General features: G+C 44.0%; 1 long non-coding RNA gene across 1 annotated transcript in view; it reads right to left on the bottom strand.

Annotated features, from left to right (window-relative positions):
* Window positions 1-19,929, bottom strand: part of LOC134161602 (uncharacterized) — a 118,887-nt gene that overhangs the window by 12,123 nt on the left and 86,835 nt on the right. Inside the window, exon 13 of the long non-coding RNA XR_009964047.1 lies at window positions 5,041-5,098. This is a non-coding gene — a long non-coding RNA (uncharacterized LOC134161602). The remainder of the gene's footprint in view (window positions 1-5,040; window positions 5,099-19,929) is intronic.

Below are 19,929 nucleotides of genomic sequence, written 5' to 3'. Positions count from 1 at the left end.
CTATATATTGAGCCCACACCTATTTCACTTTTTTACAAGATACAAGTGCCTGAATGTTACATTAGCCACTACCCTGCATTTCATGGACCCTCAGATAAATACAAAGATGAACCTAGGACATTTCTTTCCTAGATTAGCTCTCAAAACTGGAGTCTTTTGAGTTTGGGAACTTCCAACTACATAAGAACATAGCTCTAGAAAAGCACATCTTTGATCTTTCTTTAAAGCCAGAACATCACAAAATAATTCCTACTGTTCAAAAGTTGATTATATATTCACACACACTGCTGCATAAAGTTCATGACTATGAACACCATTTTAAATGACCAGAAGTATTTCTGCCTGATCGAAGGCAATTACTGAACACAGAATTGGCTACCATGACACTTGGAGTGCAAGTTAAAACAAACACATGTAAACAGCCCCCTGAGTTGTGTTCAATGGTATTATCCCATTCTTTCTCCGAAACAGGGTGACTGCATATACACTCCTGACTGGGAATTGCCTCCAACTTCAAACCCTACCTGGGAACACTTCAGAAAAATACCAGCTGGCATGGCCAAAATTCTGCCAAAAAACATTCCAGCACTTCAGTAGCACAGTATCATATTCCACATTTGAGGAACACTCCTGGGAACATTCCCAGGCATCCTTGATTTTACTAGTATGGACTCAGCCTAGGATTTCCACATGCTTACTAGAATAAAGTTTTGCTACTTGGCCACTACCTTCTGAACAGAGAACCCACCCAAACCAAAAGAATGGCAGAAATTAACATTACAGTTAAGAATCCTTCCTGAAAGGGACTCCAGGGCCAGTTTGGAACAAGCACCATTCAGTACTCGCCAGAAAGCCGTGTGCTCATTAGACCTCCATTTTGCACCCTCACTTTCCAATTGTCCTGGGATAAACACAACAGCACTTGTAGATTCCACATAGCCACCACTGGAACAAGATCTTAACTTTGGAGTTCAAAAAGGGATCTCAGCCAATCAATAGCAGCTGTAACAAGAAACACTGAGGAGTGTCACTGCTAGTGAAAGCACAAGCAAAACAATGCTTCCTGCCCACAAGTCTCCAAGGCTTCCCTTTTCCTGCTTTTCATCCTCAGTCCCTTTCGATCCATGCAACAAGGGTGTCATTTTAACAGAGAGAACCCTGTTGTAGCTGTCACACAGCTACATCTTCGGGTTGTAACCCAAAGTCCTATGGAAACAGTGTAACAGAGATGCTTGGGAATGGAAAGGGATCAGGAGGAATCAGGAGAAAAGGAAAAGGACACAGAGCATCTTTTCCTGACACTGTGTATCTGTTCTAGTGCTGCTTTCATTTAGCCAGCATGGAGAGAAACACTGGGGGGGGAGCTGGCACCACAGCCTTCCTCACAGCCTGAGTGGAGGGAGCATCCTGTGCATTGTCTCCTTCCAGTGGGTCTCTATGCAACTCTTGCTGCGCTCACCTCGACCTGCTAGATTATCTATGCCCTCACACACAACATCTTAAAGTCACACAATATTTTACATAATTCCAATAGATTTTACCACAGCCTGGGAATGGATACATCATCATCACTCACTTCACAGCACAAAATTAAGGTGGTTTTCTTTTGTGTTTTTCTTGTGTGTTTTTTAACATTCCTTAAATAATTTGGTTAACAAATCACACAGTTGAAGCTTGTGCAAAAAAGCACTATCAGAGAAATGTATTCACAATAATTAGAGTGTGAAACATTTTCTAGAGAGAAACAGTCTTGAAATGGCTTAAAAACCTTGAGAAGTCTTTGAAACAATAAAACAGAATTTTTGTTTGCTTCCTTTGATTTCTAATTCCTGGTGTACTTGGATAGCATTTTCAAGAGGTTTTTATCCCCCCAACTTCCAAAGCCACAGAAACTCAGCTTTTTAAACATGAAGCTAACAGTCCTGTGACATGACTCTAGAGGGGGGCTTGACAAAAGCTCCCAAGTATCACAATGTTAAAAACCAAAGAGTTGGCAAAATACCTCAGATTTGAGGAGGTGAAGAAATATGAGTGGCACGAGACGGACTTGAACAGCTGTACATACTTCAGCTCAAGATTTTAAATTTTCTGTCAAAATATTGCAGTGAAAAACCAACATTCTCCACAGAAAGCAGCTATTTTTGGTGAAAATGCTATTTTATCAAAACTCTATTTTCCATTAAACACAGTTTTGACAGAAATTTTTCAACTCTCCTTATTCAGTGTTATGCTCTGTAGTTGGAAATGTTAGCAGTTTTTTAGGCTGTCTCTACAACTGCAAAGATTTATAAGGACTTGGCAAAGATGGAGAATGGGAAAAAAATCTGATGTAAGACTAAGATCTCTGTCCCTTCCTATTACACACAGCCCTAGAAATGATTTTTAGTGAAGTTTAATAGAATACATGACAGTGACAAAGCACAACAATGCTGCTGCAAGAAACCTGTTAATGTGTCTTTTCATGGCTTTTTTTTTTTTCCATTGGATAGTACTGGCAAAGCATCTTTCTTCTATTAGTAAAGCAATGGAGTCTTTCATTTTGCCTTACTGAACTAGGGGGTAATTTTTCACCTAGTCAAGTCCTGGTACCACTGGTCTGTGTGCTGAATTTGGGAGCCCTGTAGATGGAGTTGCACCTTCCTCAAATCCTAAAGAAAGGGATTCAGTACAGGACTATGCCTACTTGTCTGCTGGAATGACGCAGGACACCCTTGGCTGTGCTCTGAAGGCAAGCTGCTGCTGCTGCCTGCTTGTATCATGTTACAGCTCAGTCTGAAGTGAAACTGGGGGGAGAAAAAGAATCAGTGTGTGCAAATCAGAGGTATTTTGAAAATCAGAAACCTGCTATTGGGAAAAAGGAGAAAGAAGGCTGGAGAACTCCTGAGCACTGTTGTTTTCTGTAGCGCTTTTGGTTTTTAGGCTTTCCAAAATGTATTTACAAGGTTTTGGGGCTCTGCAGCCTCCCCATTGTCTGCTGAACCTTGCCTAAACTAAGCAAGCACTTAGGCCAGGTTGGACAGGGCCTTGAGCAACCTGGTCTACTGGGAGGTGTCCCTGCCCATGGCAGGGGGGTTAGACCTGGATGAGCTTTAAGGTCCCTTCCAACCCAAACCATTCTGGGATTCTATGAACACAGCTTATCTCATTAGTAATGAGGCAAAAGAGAAGCTACAGTCATGACCTTCACCCAGCTTAGTCCTGGCCTTTGCCTGAGACTGAGAGAGCCACACAGTCATAGCTGCTATGAATTAGTGCAACATGAGGGTCAGTGGAGCCACACAGTGTCACAGCAACTGAAAATGTGCCCTGGATTTTGCTGCCAATATTAGAATACATATTTCGCATGCACCTCCTTTCTCTTCATCCCCATCTCAGATGAACTTATGCAGTCATGATTAGTAGCAAAAGTACCCAAGCTCCCATTCAGTGACTGTGGGACAAGAGGCAGTCTAAGAGATCTTTTTAACTGGACACACTTCCTCACACAGCCAATTTGCAAGATAGGCATATGTCAGCAATAGTAACCCATATACAGAACACTCTGGACCTAAAGAAAACAGAAAACCAAGTCTGATGGCAGATGTATGGAAACTTTCCTTTCCTCACAACATCTCTGACTCCACTAACTAAAAAATGATGCAGGGGAACAACAGCCTGCTTCCAAATCAGAGGGATGCATACACATGAGCACACACAGACGCATATAGGATTTTTGCTAGTTGTCTCTATGGAACCCCTAAGTATCCACCAACATTAATATAAATCCTTCCTTCCTGCAAGCCAGCATTCCCCAGCCCGTTCCATCTCTCACTTCCCCCACAAAAATGACAGACTGACTCTAATCTCCCACCTGCATAAATCTCCTACAGACAACCACAAATATTTTAGCTATGCTGATTTATGGAAGCACGAGCAAGACTAAACCAGGAGATCCATCCTCCATGCACAATGACTGATGGCTTGCTGCAAATCTTTCCATTTAAAGTGCTGTCACTTTTGCAGCTCCATAGAGAGAGAAAAAAAAGAGGAATAAAATAACATGCAATAATGCAGCTTATGGAAGCTCCTGGGAAAAAAGCATTTGTGCAACCTGATTTCTACCAAGTCCTTCTGCACAAAATCTTCCTACTAACTGAAGAAACTCGATTTGAGAATGGATGTAAGAACAGCTGCAGGACCCCGCCAGCTCTCCTCCAGCCATCCCATTTTCTGACTTTAAATGACCATGGCAGTCTTGATTTACAGCCAATGGAGAGTTGTCTTTTGTATCTGTGGATTGAAAGAATGAATGAAAATGGGGACTCCTTACTCAGATTCAACTACAGCAGAAAACAAAATCAAGACTGTAGCCCCTGGCTCCAGAATAATTAACAGCAAAAAACTCCCCAAATCCAGTGGACTAAGCTTCGAAGGCCACAAGGCACTGGGAACATCCATTGACCTCAGAGAATACCCATCAGAGACAGGATGATTCTGACAAGAACAAGACCAGGACCACTGAGTTTACTCATGGCAGATAAACAAAAAGGACACAAATTGTGCACAAGAGACCTGTCAACATCTGGTGCAGCCTCTCCATGCTGTGTAAAGGCCCCACAGAGGCAAGAGCTTACAGAGGAGATTGAACTCATTTAGCTGCTCTGAGCCAAGCTGTTTTAAGGTTTGTGTTTTGCACCAGGACATCAACAGGGGCAGATAATGCTGTTGTGGCAACACATTATTACTATTCTGCCAGTTGCAGTTTCAAAGAGCTGGGCTGAGACCTGAAGTCACAGAGCAAATAAAGGGATTTCTGCATTCTCAGCTTCACCAACACCATTTTCCTGGCACTTCCTCTGCACCTTCTCTGCAGTGGGCTGTCTCTTCCATGCAAGCCTGTTGACAGTCACAGTTTCACCTGTTGTCACAAGCATGTCAGTAGTAATGTCTAACTGAACAGCTGTATGCTTTCTGTTCTACTGCATCTAATTGACTAGTAAGTAAAGCCTTACAGCAGGATTACTGACCATACTCCTTTTGTATGAAATTTAATTGACTTACCAAAAGTTTTGCTGGGTTACAAGTCATTTGTTTTCACATCCTGACTCCAAGATATCAGCTGGAAAAAAAGAAAGAAAGAGGGTTAGCTAGTTAAAAAGAAGAGCAATGGGTATTTTATATCTTTGGAATGCATGTCTGAAATGCAATGGTTATTTTAGGGCATGTAACATTGTCTACATGGTCTATTACACGGAATTCTGGACTCAATTTCCTCTCCAGGCTCTGTGAATAATCACTTCCTTTTTCTAGACCTTAACTTCCTCAGTCAGTAAAATGGGGAAAGTTACACATACTGTCCTTGGAAATGCATTTAATGACAAACCTTTATGTAATGGCTAATTGTGCAATATCATGAATAAAGGAGGAGAAGACCAGCTGTCAAGTAGCTTGGGACAAATCCCACCCCTATCAGTGACAAATTTATACATGTTTGCTTTAGGCTCCTCATTCAAGACTTGCAGGTGAAACTTGAGAATACCTGTTCTAACAGGAAACTTTGCTTTTCCTTGCTATGAATCAAATCCAAAATGACACACTGGTAACATTTTGTACTTGTTCTTACCAGCTTGTAAACCCAACTCAAAGAATATCCTTATTTGAGAAGGAAAACAGAAAATCCCCAGAACTCGGCGACAGACACTCCAATGAGGCCTAAGGCTTAATTACACATGGATCTGCTGGTAAATATCACCTGGATTTTGCTCTAAAAAGAACTTTATAGACTGCTTGCAGATTTCCTTGGGTCACCTGCTTGAAGCAGGAAATAATGCTTTTATTAAGCAGGATCTTAATAAGAAACAGTATAAAAGGAGACTAGAAATAGATAAATGAGGATTTTGAAAAGTCTGGCAGTGGGACAGAACAATCATCAACATGAGGCAAAAGAATGCTCCCTGCTTCCCATCCCAACTATCTTTTTAGCATGGAGAACTTTTCAGTTCATGTGTCAGGCTGAGAGCCACTGGCTTGGACAATCCTGGCAGCTGTTTGTATTTGCACACCTACAGTACAAAACAGTAATCTCTCAAATCTGTTCGATACGGCAGATGCTGGTGACCAGCACTATTGCAGACCAGGTGCCCACACAAGGGCACAGAAGCATTACAAGGCTTAAATCAACACTCCCAGAGTGGCACTTTGCTCTTTATATCTCGGAATCCAAGCTGCCTGTCTCTATGGCTGAACTGTGATAACTTGGTTGGGCTAACGAACAGATTCATTCTGCTATGGCAAAAAAAAAAAAACAGAAGGCAGAGTCTTGGACAAGCACAAATTTGAAATAATGTACTCTCTGTGAAGTAGCTACCACCAGGACAAAATGAACAGAACTTTGGCTTAAATAGCCCAGACATCAAGAACAGTTCCAAAGAGGCCTACATAAAAAAACCTGCATGGTGGCAACTCAAAGAAGAAAATAGAAAGGTCTTGGTCAAACCACAGAACATCAAGGAAACAGAAAAGAAAATAAAAAAAAGTCCACTGCTTTTCTGTTTCTGCTAGTTTACTTTTGGACATGTGGGTATGATTTCAAATAGTTGTATGTAATACTACAAAAGCCTTGGGTTACGTGTGAACCCCTGCATGTCAGAACTGCAGAAAACAGTTGTACAAGAAGATGATCACTATGTGAGAAATACCTGTACAAAGTACAAATAGGTGTTGGGGTCAGGGTTCAGGACTGAGCCTGCCAGATACAAGAGGCAGAGCACCACTGCTAACAGGAGCCTTAGCTCAAATTCTGTTTATCATCTGGAAGGAGTCTGAGTAACTTTTGCTGAAAGTTCTTGTTTTTCTCCAAACAGAAAGATCAAGATCAGAACTTGGGTGCACACACACATGCACACACAAGGCAAAACAAAGGACCCAACATATATTAACTTAAAATAACAATTACTTCAATTGACAGTGTGATGTCAAGACATGTAGATGAAACATATTTCCATTACAAAATCTATTCTGTCTGCTACTAACATTGTCAAGTGCATTCAGCCTCTTGGTAGCTCAAGATGATTCCATCACCGATCCATCAAAGGCTAAATACAACTATATGAAACACAGAATATAGGATGTGATCACTTAGCGTGCATGGAAGCGTGAAAGTAAGCAACGTGCTCATGGTAGTCAGGTTAAAGCATTATTTAGCTGGTTAGATCACATTCCCACATGGTTTGTAACTACACATTAACAAGTCAAGACAGACCTCCTAAGTTTGGCACTTTGCAGAAAGGGTTCAGGAGGGATTTTCAGTGACGGCAGCAGCAGCCGCTGGCAGCTCCCTGCAACTCTGACTGCAAGCTCACAGCTGCATGCGCTGGACAATGAGATGGTGACCCAGCCTAGCTGTGGTGCCGTGTTTGTATGAACATCCTGCAATAGTCCCCCTATCTCCAGAAAACCAAAGAAAAGGCACAGAACAGAGTTGAAAAGAATCATTTGTAAACAACTGAATGGAAACCCCTCTTTTACGAGCTTCCTTTTGCAGACTATCCTCATCAAGCCAAGGTATGATGCTTTCTGATTTAGGTCCAGCATGCACTACCTGCGTTTCCTGCGCTCAAGCTGCTAGTGCTCACACAGAATGAAGTGGGTGATCTCGCTACTCCATGTTCTGGAAGGTAGAATAGAAAAATGAATGAGGGGTCTACAGTGTCCTCCCAGACTTGACCTACTTCAAAGAAAAACCAGGAAGAGCTGTGGCAGGTTCATGCTGTGAAGAAATTGTTGCTGCTTCCAACCCACCATGCCAGACTGTAGGATGCTGCTGTGAGGTCACCTGAACAGATTCACTACAGAATTCAAAGCCACAATGAAACAAGATGCTTTCAGAGAAGTACCTGGTTGCTGACTGAAGGAAAATCTCTGTGTAGTTAACACAGCCCTGCACAAGTTTGTGTTGAAAACTTCAATCACACAACCATACTCACTTTTAACACATTACTTGCTTACATGAGAGACTTACCCCATAAGAAGAGACAAACCACACAAGGATGAAACTTACCAGGGTCAGTTTCTAATCTCAGACTCCTGTAAATCAAAAGTGACTCCTTAATCAGAACATTTTAAACCAGAAGTTAAACCAGGCATGTATCTATACAATTCAGTAACTGGCGAGTGCCTGTCTGAGGAGTTCTGGAATTTTCAGAGGAGGTTAGGTTCTGAATTAAGAGCCAGGATTTTCAGACCTGAAGCAGCAATTTTTGTGACAATTCTATTCTTTCTGACTAGTAACCCCTCCACAAAGGCAGCACATTTTCATGGTTCACCACCAAAAAATTAAGACACATTTTCCAAATGAGCTCAACTCCCAGTTTATGTACCTAAATGATGCTGAATTACCAAAACAGTGTGTGACAAGAGCTGCCCTGAACCTGTTTTCTGGTTTCATTTGGTCCATAGAAAAATGGTGTTTTGGCAAAATCAAGAAGTTTCACATCAACAGGAGAGCTCCTCCGCCACAAAACAAGAGACTGCTGCTTTCTGACTCTTTCTGTAACTCCAATTAATTGTTTGTCATTAGAATTTACCACTTGGAAAGCCGGTAGAACTTTAAGCATAAACAGACTCTTTCAATCAGGAGTTGTCAGTGAAGGTATTGTTTCACAATCTACTAAACCTGGAACCTGTTCTGCTGTGGACCTGTCATCTCCTACTCTTGCTCCTTTTGCTGAGCCACAGCAGTCAGCCAGATCATGGAGCTCACATGGCAAGGGAAAAAAAAACATTTGGATTTCAGCCTCCTCCTCTTGGTGACCAACAGCACATTCATGCTGCCTGAAAAAGGGAAGGGGCAAGAGGATATAATTTGGAGGCAAAGCCAACTTAGACCAGCTCGACTGACAAATGAAACTGCACTCTCAAAGAACAAGAAACGTGGCCCCAGGAGAAGAACTGCTTCTCCCTCTGCTCTGACACTGTACCAAAGTAAACACAAACTGTCAACTGCTCTGTTCTGACAGTGGAGATCTGAGGAACACAAAACACAGAGCCCACACACCACAGCAATCCCCATCTCGCTTCTCTTTGTTTCCACCCAAAGCCTGCATGATCTCACTACTGAAGCACTGATCTTGGTTCTGTCCACAAGATGGGTGGATACTGGCTGACTTGTTAGCACATTTTCCTCATGCTGCTGGGTACACTTCCCTTAGCATCCAATATTTTTGGTTTTGCCTTTAAAAACAGCATGCATAATGGAAAGGCTGGGAATGCTTTCTCGTGCAGCAGAGAGGAAAATGTATTTCAAACTGAGCAAAAAAGCTCCAAACACAAGGAGGAAAGGTCCCTGTAGGAAAACTGCAGACAGTAGTTTGCACATGTAGGAAAATTCTGATAAATGGAGAATCTGTAACTTTGCAACCTGGATTTTGTCCCCTGTATAGGGACCAAGGACACTGCTGGTATGCCCCAGGTGTGGATTCTGCATGAGAAGAGAGCCAGATTTGTTAAGTATCAGCTGAGCATGCATCTGCCTGCTCCTCTCACTGCAGGTTGCAGAACTGATATTATAATAGGCAGACTTCAAACTGCAAAGAATGGTCCTTTAAACACAAGGGTCAGATGGTTCTGATCAAGAGAAAATAAATCAGAAAAGCAAACAAATGCACTCAGTGGGCCAAGTTTCACCATGAAAGGCAAGAGGGTCTTTTTCCTCTGCCTGCTATTGCCATTATTATCCTTAAAGTACTGGTTCTGGGAAGGAGATTTCAACATATGCCATAAAAAAGCTGTGGCAAACCTACAGAGCACATTAACCAGAAGGAAGGGCAAACTACTCTGGATGTTCTAATGAATGAAATCATTTAATAACACCAGCGAGTAGAGCTCACTTATAAACACTTTCAGAAGCCTTAGCACTCAATTCTACTCATTTGAGAATTCCTGACAGCTGTTAAGATCCTTTCCAGCTATCCAATTACGGCAGAGGAATGGTGCAATTCCAATAATTAATTTCAGAATTTGTCAGAAAACTAGAGAAAATCATCATGATATTTTTTCTTTTTAAAGATCTCTTATCTGACAGAAAATATTTCTCAGCGAGTGGCGCTGAGGAAACCCTTGCACGTGGTGACCAGGCTGCAATCTGGGTAAGAGCAAAACCACCACGGTTCACAGGGTGGTGGAAGTACTTCTCAAGACAGTCACAGACAACCAGGAAGGTCTGTTGCAGGTTTTCTTTTTGGCTTGGTTAAATGTGCTATATTAGATTATCAGATATACTGCCGGGAGATAAAGCACTATAGAACAGAGACAAAATCTGGGCCACTTAATGAAACACCTTCTGTTGAATATTCAGCTACACAAAAGGTCTGTATCCTGCAAAACTTCACAAGGCCAAGCAGAGGGTCTGGCCAGCAAACCGTTGTCTGTGTTTATCAATGAGTTCATTTAAGTACAAACGTCTTTCCATCTATAGATAAAAGTGTAAGTAGAGGGACATACTTCACTGAGAGACGGGCAAAACAGCAGCCAGCTCTGTGTTTTACTCACAAAGGCAGTTTATGCCTCAGCTCAAGAAAGACTTGACCTCCCGATCTACCAGCCACAGCTACTTGCCTTGCACCAGGCATGTGGCCTCAACCTATAACCCATCAAAAACAGACAGCTTGGGAAAGATGGGACATGCAGAGCCTTGTAGGTAAATTTGGAAGATCTTATGCCGTGCAATCTTCATTTCTACTATTTATTTGGCTTCAAGATATTTTTGCAGTATATCAAGAGCTAACATGGATGAGCAGTTTACACATGGAAAACTCCTGAGCTCAGTTTCTGTCTGTGAGACCACGTTTCTTGCAAAATTTGACAGGCCACCCTAATTTCTGCATATAAAGTAATTTAAATAACAGTTTCAGATGCATTGGAGGGCAAGATGAGCACACAGAGGTGAGCTGAGGTTTGTAAAGTGCTTCAGAATCCTTCAGCCACAGGCACTGAAGAAAATATTCAACATGTTAGAAAGATTCCAGTGCCCAGTAAGCTTTTTTCCATTATAACTGAGAAACTCACACATCTAAAGGATGCACCACCTCTTTTCTTGAACCAAATTCATTTCTGTCACTACTGCAGTCACAAAGCCTGATGCAGTGCTTACATCCAAGCCCTTGGCCTGTCTATTGTGGTCACCAGAAAAACCTGCCATTTATTTTTCTACTGCATAATGTTGTAAATCCCAAGAACAGTGAAACAGGGAATATGCTACTTCAGTGTGCAGACAGCTAACACAGAGCTGCTTGCAGCAAGGCAGGGAATCATCAGAGATCACGCCATGATCTTGGTGCCTCCTACACTGATCCTCATCCTCCCTACCAATGCTCATGGAGCCCGAAGATAGCAACAGCTCCTGTGCTTGTCCAGCAGACAAGGAACAACAGGCCCAAACAAAATGGCCACGGATGGAAGTTGCTATGTGGTAAACTCCACCATCTCAGCTTAAGAACAGTCAGCTGTTCTCTGCATGGCCAAGATACTGAATCTCACTCACAGGCAGACAGAGGCAATCTGAAGAACAGTGAAGAGATCTGAAGTGAAGATACATGTTTTAAAAGGTTGGGCCAAGTGGCATATGCCTGTCCAGTAATTCCTTCTGCCTTCATCTTCTGAACTGTGTAACAGCGTGTGACTAATATCAGTCCTCCCACTTCTCCAGCCTAGTCATTTCAGCTGATATTTTAAAGTGTACCACACTATGTGCTGACATGCCTCCACCCTCTGCTAGCTTTCCTGTTCTAGAGAGACAGAGAGGGAGAGTGACTCATGCATCTCTCCTACTATTCAAGCCTTTTAAGCAAATTCAAAGGAAAGTTTTAAAGGTGCTCTCTTGCTTTGGGGATGCTTGGGTGGGGTTTTCTGTTTCTGCATGTGCTTGTTTTGTCAGGTTCTACGTCATTTTCCAACCTCTGTGATGCTGAGACATTTTAATAATTCATGACTCTTTCTGACACTGTCAAACTGCAATTTGGAAATGTCAGGGGTACCCACTGGTAAAGGCATTTGTGGATGCCTATAGGAAATGAAATGGAAAAGGAGAAGGATGATAGAATGAGCTTGCTAAATGCCATATCTGGCTTGTACTCTATTTGACAACCATAATTAAAAGCTGAGGCAGTAGAAAGAAGAAAGTAAAAACCCTGAAAGAGAATGCATTTTAGACTTGATAGCAATGCTAACGGACTTCAGAATGTGCCGAAGAACAAATACCGCAGATTGTTATTTCAGTTCCAGCATATTTATGTCAGATTTAAACACTAAGTATTTTATCATCAGCTCCGGGCATCTTCCAGAGATAGCCATATGATGGCTACAAACCCCAAGGTAGAACAGCAACCCAAACGAGCAAAGAAACAACAAAACCATCAGGAAATGTGGACTTGAAAGTGCATCTCTGAGTTTCACAAAACTTGAGCTATTCTGAAGCCGTCAAAAGCAGATGAAAATCCTCATCAGGAAACAGATGAGCTGACACTTCACTTCTTTATCACTTAGAAGTGTAATACTAATAAAACCATAAATTATTTACTTTAACTCATGTAAAGAAACCTTGAAAGGAATAGAAAACAGCCCTTACAAGCAGCTACTTAGAATCAAGAAGCTAAAGAGCTCTTTGTAAGAGCCATGTCATTATGTTTTTAACCTAGATCCCCAGAGAACAGGGAGAGGAGAAAGCAAGCCATTAGGGAGATCACCAAGCAAAGAAGTCAGCTCACTGAAGTGTGTTTTCTCATAGACCTTTTTAATGCCAGGTTAAATCTTGACCTCAGACATGATCTAGAGAAAAGCACAGTCCACTGATACGGGCAGCTTGCTCAATGGCATCTAATGTCCCCAGGAAGACTTCCTGAGGAAACCGAGATGTTTTCCTCTTGCAGCAACAAGCTCCTCGGAATTAGATGTGTGCTTTTCTGGAACCCAGCCACTTAGGAAAGACCCATGAGGTTGACAGGACAGTGGCACTGGGGACCGATGTTGGACAGCTTGCTTAAAAAGTGAACCACCACATATTTAATGATGAACTGAAAAGTACGGAATGCTTTGGGAGGTATGCCTGATCTCCAAGTACAAGGGGTGATAGGTTCAAACTGAAACAAAGGAAGTTCAGGTTGGATATAAGGAAGAAGTTCATTACTGTGAAGGTGCTGAGGTGCTGGCACAGTGTGCCGAGAGACGTGGTAAATGCTCCATCCCTGGCAGTGCTCAAGGCCAGGCTGGACAGAGCCTTGGGTGACACGTCCGTGCTGAGGTGGCCCTGCCCACTGCAGGCGGTTGGAACTGGATGATCTTAGGTCCTTTCCAACCCTAACTATTCTATGATTCTTTGATCTCTTGCTCTAAACCGAGCACGGGCGGACTCTCCCGGTACAGTGCACTTGCAGTCAGCCTCACCTCTTTCACCGTGCCCTGCCCTAGGAGGCAGAGCGGGTCAAGGCGCTGCCCTGCGCCGGGCTCCTCAGCGCGGGGCGGCTCGTGGGGAGCGCACGGGCCCCCAGCCCGGCCGCACACAGCGGGGTTCCTCACCCCTCAACTGACCGAACCTGCGATTCCCCCCTCGGGAACGGCCTCTTCAGGCTCCCATTTAACGTCTCTGCGCACGCGGTCGGTTTCCAAGCACCGCTGTCCCTTTCCTCCACCTTCAGGCCCCTCGGCAGCGGCGAGACCAAGCCCTCCACAGGCGGGGCCCCGCAGGGAAGGGGCTGCCCCGTGGCAGCCGCCAGCAGGCCCCGGCGAGCACCGGCCGGCGCGGCCCCGCTCCCGGCGCCATGGCGGCCACCCGCGCTCGCGCTGCCTCAGGCTGCGGGCGCCAGGAGCGCGCGGAGGGACGGCTCCTTTAAGAGCCGCGGCGGCGCCCCCTGGCGGGCCGTGTCCGCTCCGCCCCCGGCCCGGCGCGGAGGAGCCGCGGCAGCGCCGGTCCCCGGGTCGCGGGCGGCGCCGGGGCCGCAGACGGGCGGCGGGGCGGGGCGGGCCGGAGCGCGGGTCAGCGCCTCCTGCCGCGCGGGGCCGACCTGCGGGCGGGGGCCGCCGCCTTCCGCCCGGGCCGCAAGAGCGGAGCCGCCGCCGCGCCCGCCTCGATCCCCGCCCGCAGAGGGGGGGGGCCGGGTCCAGCCGGGGGCTCCCCTCGTTAAAACTCCGTGCTAAGCGCCTGCCCGCTCCGAGAGCGGATGGGCGCGGATAACGCTGCGCAGCCACAGCTCACCTGGGAGCGCTGAGCGGGAGTCGGGCTCTTCCCGAACAGCCTCCCGGACAACCGCAGCCACCCTCCCCAGAGCCTCTTTGCAGCCGCAGAAAGCGAAAAAGCGGGACGGCATTCCCAACTTTTGTCGCCACAAAGCCTTTTGGGGGCGAATTCATTTCCCTAGGTCCTCGCGGCTTGCACTGAGCCACACCGACATATGTCAGTGACTCAGGCCAGAGCTTGCCAAGCCATCAGAGCATGAATACCTCTTTAAAACAAAAAGTAGCAGCTTCTAAAGAATAAAGGGACTCCAAACCCAGCCTTCCCTCCCCACAGGCCAAGCTATTTGACTGAATTGGGCAGCAGTGTTTTACCACTTTGAGATTGCAACTTGGATGGCAAAGTCTTGTCTGATGGCTGGCTGGCTGATTTGTCTCTCAGCTTGCAGAGAAATGATGCAAGTCAATTTGACAGCTGCGAGGCTCCCCAAGGATTCCAGACCCAAAGTGCAGAGAGCAGCGACAGACACAGCGATGCTCAGAATATCAATGAGGCGCTGCCTGGGTATAGTGCTGAGGCAATACAAATCACACGTGTTCAGCTGGAAGGTTATCACTATCATTATAGTTATTAATTATTATTATTATTACTTCTATTATTAAGATAGAAAATAAGCCCAAAAGCTCCTCCTGGTCTCATGGAAAACAGATCAGTTCCCAGCTCTGACCCACACGCTGCCCTCTGGTCCATGCAACCATAGCTCTGCCTAAGAAGATGCTGTACCATAAAAAGTTGCAAAGCTTTCCATTAGTTCAAAAAGGAATAGCACCTGCTATTTGTACCCAGCTTTCCTGGGTCCTGTATGGAGTGCTGCAAGTGGAAACGTGCCTGCCTTCTCTCTGGAGAGTGCTGGTAACAGCTCTGTAGGTCTGTAAATCACAGGATCACAGGCTGGTTTGGGCTGGAAGGGACCTTAAAGCTCGTCCAGTTCTAACCAAGGGGCAGGGACACCTTTCACTAGACCAGGGTGCTCCAAGCCCCATCCAACCTGGCCTTGGATACAGAGCATCTCATGTGAAAACTGATTTAGAGGCTTTGCTTACTGTAACTCCTTCAGCTTTCTTGGGATGTCTGAGGCAGTTGGCTCAAATATCTCCAAAGCTGAGTTCAAATGCAGCATTTGGGGGAGGGCGAAGAGGGAGAAAAAGAGAAAAGGAAAAAAAAAAAAAAAACAACCCACAAAGCAAAATGGCTTTTGTGCTCCTATTCAAAACTAGGGGGTTTTGCCATTTGAGAGAAGAGAGGTCAATTAAAGCAATATACAAAACCTGCTTACATAGCAGATTTATTCCTGAAAAAGATTTACAAGGGAAACTAAGCTCAGTGGCAACTCCATCAATTCAGTCAGAAGCAGCCCAATTGTTTGACTAAAACTATGGCAACTGTACAGATACTAACATGCAATCCTGCTTTATTAAACCAAACCTCTAGTGAATCTGTTATCACCATAGTAACACTGTAGTCATTACATGGAAACATGTTGAACTACAGTTTGATATTCGCATCTGGTTAGCATCTGCACAGTTTCTTATTCACTTTAAAATTATAATCCAGGCAGAGAATAACTCCAGTAAAACTCTAGTTTTAAGGCCAAATCCTTGTCTCAGGTGCATTATATTTAACAGACAGGTCCATGATATGTACCCTCTATCTGGATTTATAATCAGGGGCTCAGTGTGGTATTTCGAGGTTAGCTTACGCATCTCCTAGGATGCAAACACATACAGTGGTGTTCATAATTTCCATGAAAAAAAAAAAATGGCAAAACCGTATGATAACTGCAACTGACCTTCCCACAAGTGCTCTCCAAAGCAACCCAGCTTTGCAGAGCCTGCTGCCAGCATGTCAAAGCTCCAAGCAGTTTCTAACAGAGCTTGTTTGATCCTTATTTATTTTAAGCCACCTGCCACAACATTTTTCCTGTCTTCATCTTCCTCCCACATAAAGTGTGGCACTTTGTATCCAGGCCAGTGCCATTTTGTGAATAAAGCGAGGGATTCTGTGATCCAAGTGATGGGTTTAAGGCCCAAAAGATTCACACACAGTCAGCATGAGAAGTGCCCGAGTTTTCTCACTGGAAAGAGATAAGCCTGGGTTTAAAAAAAAAAGGGGGGGGAAGGAAAAATCATGGCTTTTTTTGGCTAATACTACATTGTGATATACTTTCTCCTTTGTCACTGAAGCCCACCTACTTGTACTGCCAGTAATCAAGTTTCTTGGTTACACATAGAAGATGGAAACTATCAAAATATTCCTCCAGTTATTAAAACATAAGTATTTTTTTTCAGGATGTAGCACACTGAAAATACAAAATGGAGCACGATGCACACTATTCAAGTACACCTGTCCTTGCCTGAGCAAAGTTTGCTGTTGTCATGTCAAACACAAAGATGGAACAACTTCATGTACACGACTGTTCTAAGAAAGTAAAACGAAACACTTATTTTCTTAATATGCCTTTTACCAAGTAAAAAACTATCAGAAGTCAGTAGAAAAAAATCATACAAGTAAATTAACTGTACAAATAACAGGACTGAGCATTGTGTGATTTACACCCAAGAGTTAGATTGCCTGTCTGCATTCTCCACGTCTTCCTTCTTATAACTGGATATTGCACCACATGAGAAGGCAGCACAACACGGAAAAGAGAGGGGCACAATACATTACAATTTCTAGTAACAATCTGCTGCCTCAAACCCCACCATGTAAAGCTAGGCACCTCTTTCACTTGCAGGGTCTAATGAACTTACCCTCTACCCAGCTGATTCAGGTTTAGCTACACTCATTACTAACAACCTGTCTGCTGCTCCTGTTTGATCTCAGCTATGTAATGTAGACTGTCTTTTAAAGAATACAAACTGTTTGAGGCAGAGTAAAAGAACAAATCGGCGATCACAAGACAGGTTCTATCATTTTCTTTTCTCCTCAATAAACTAAATCTCTTCAGCAAGAAAACATGATTGCATAGCAACTTGGTGATACAGCCAGGTAAAAAATACATCCAACACTTGCTCTTAGAAGAAACACTTTTCAGAGACCATAATCACTAACAACTGGGAGAGGCGGCATTTCACTCCTCTCCCATCACACAGTGAAGTTTTGCTACATGTTAACTTGCAAAGGCAACAACAAGTGTGATCCCTGTATCATGAAGTTACTTCCATACGATCACAAACCCATTTCTTTGGATACACATAGGAAAGATGCATCAATTGAGCTAAACTAATGACACGGGCTAACATCCTACCGCACTTGAAGGCTTGCAATACAAATGCAGAATAAGTTACAGATAAATAGCTGGATTAAAATATGAGAACAATGCCCACACTACTGACCCAAACTGAAATTCAGTTTAGGCACATGTCAGGTTTATAGAGGCTTTCTCCTTCTTAAATGTATGTTCTGCAATTCCCTCCTGCCTCCCCCATAAAGCAATAAGCTAAAGCCAATTAAAGACTCAATCTTCATTGGATGAGAAGCAGCTTTGACACACATAAGAGTCACAGAAAAAGGCAACATAAGAACAGGTCAGACCCAATCCAGGCTTTGCTTCAGAGTTCTTAGGGAACTTAAGCTCAGCACAGATTCTCTGCAAAAAACCCACACCACTTCCATCTTACTAAGAGGTGAACAAGGTGGGGTCAGTCATCTACTAGGACTGGTCCTGCCTGGCTCACTTCATGGTAAACCTGAAGTGACGGGTGCTCCTCAGGCTTCCTTCAGCCCAGCTCTCATGCCGTGCTTACTCTAGAGCTAACTCTTACTTTCCCCCCTCACTCTTTTATTTTAAACAGGAATTGCAGCTCAGCAAGGACCCACACCTCTAACAGTAAAGACACCCTTTACATACCTTGCCTCAACAAAAAGCAGCACCATCCCAGGGCCAAGCTGCCCCTGCTTCTTTTCTCTCATCTTCTGCACTCCCTTCCCACCCTCTTCAGGAGAAACTGCTGCTTCCAAATGGCAATCTCAAAAGCACCTGTGTGAGAAGTTAATTGGCACTGCTCACACATTGGCTGTCTGGGTCCTGAGGAGCCACAGCTGTTACCTCAGTGGAGAAACAACTTAGGGAGAGCCTTTCTTCTTCCCGGAAGAACGAACTGAGCTGCTCCCTAAGGGAATGTTCTTACAGAGATGGAACCTGACAAACGCAAGTTAAATACAAGCCAGTGAAATCCCTGCAACCAATGGTTTATTGTTACCATTACTAATCACACCTCTAACATGGTCACCAAAACAAAGTGGTCTTGTGCTAGTTTTGATATGATTACAGATTGATTGTTATCAACATAGGTGAGGCAGACACTGCCATTAAGGTATAAAGCCAAGGGAATAACAAGACAGAAAGCAGCTGTGGATAATTTTGGGTATGGATCTAATTGGGAGTTATTTATCTACATAGAGAAAAAAAAGGAAAGGCAGAGGTGAGAAGTTATAGAAGGAGGAAGGTTTGGTAGAAATGGAAGAAAGGTGTGAGCCCAAAGCAGAAAAAATTCAATGAACGCTGCAGCAAATCCTCTGGTGATGTATAGCTGTGCAGTTCTCATTCTGTGAAATAATGATAACTGAAATTAAATTCTCTTTCAACACTACAGGATATTTCTTTCCTGATGGAGATGAATCCCATAAGAACTGTGAGGAGGCGCATGGGCCATAGTGAAATAGAAATATTACTGTTTTAGCCGAGAGAGAGCAACATCAACTTTGCAGCCCGTGTTTGCTTGTGTAGCACAGGTGTATTTTAACCAAGTCTCCCTGGAGATTTGCCTAAGGCCAGACTGTTGCTGTGTAAAAAATAGAGAAGAGAAATGCTTGAGTAAAGGCAAAGGTAAATGTTGCTGCTCTGCAGCCTGATGGGAGGAAGAAGGAGTAATACAAGTTTGTAAAAGCAGCTCCCTGAGGGCTGGTTCCTCTTACTTAGGACAACTCCAGAGCACGTGCTTGGGATGATGCAGGCCAGGTATTTGCTTTCAACACTGCTGAAGTGCAGATAAAGAAGCCAGCCCTCCTGGAAGCACAAATAACCAGATCAGGACAAAACCAAACCGTTTACAGGCTGCACGGTTCCAGCAGCAGCCAAGGCAGAGGCTGTAAGTGGGTGATACCAAGACGCATTAATGCAATCTTTACACTTAGCAACTATGCTCTTAAATCAATTTAGCTCTGACTTCAGTGTCTGCAGGATCAAGCAGAAGATGACCAAAGGAGGAGATAATGATGGTATTCAGTGATGGAAGAAATTGCCACTCTGAGAGCAAAGAACAATGAGGAAGAGGAGAAGAGGCCGATTTTAGCAGCTTTCCATAAAAGCCATGGTTTTCCTTTCTGCATAATTCACACAAAGACCTTGAAGATGATAAATTAGGGGAAAGGGATTCAAAGATTATTTGCATAAAATGGAACCAGAAAAATGGAACTATACAGAATACATTATATACTCCTCCAAGGAAATTCACATTCCTGTTTCTATAACCTTGGGAAAGAAGCCAAAGAGGACTGGAAATACACAGAAAGCTTTAGACAATTGATCTCACTGGGAGGTTACACTGGTACCTTTTATCTTCCTGGTATCCAGATGTTTCAGAAAATACCTGGAAGTGAAACACTTGCAGGCTTCTAGGAAAGAAAGTGAAGAACCACTCTCCTCTTCCTCTTCCAGCCTGCTG

The sequence above is a fragment of the Pezoporus occidentalis genome, unplaced genomic scaffold (genome assembly GCF_034315485.1).
Source record: "Pezoporus occidentalis ecotype Australia unplaced genomic scaffold, CSIRO_AGI_Poc_V1 ctg176, whole genome shotgun sequence".
NCBI lineage: Eukaryota > Metazoa > Chordata > Aves > Psittaciformes > Psittacidae > Pezoporus > Pezoporus occidentalis.
The sequence above is the reverse complement of the archived record's forward strand: the minus strand, read 5'-3'. Positions and strand labels throughout refer to the sequence as shown.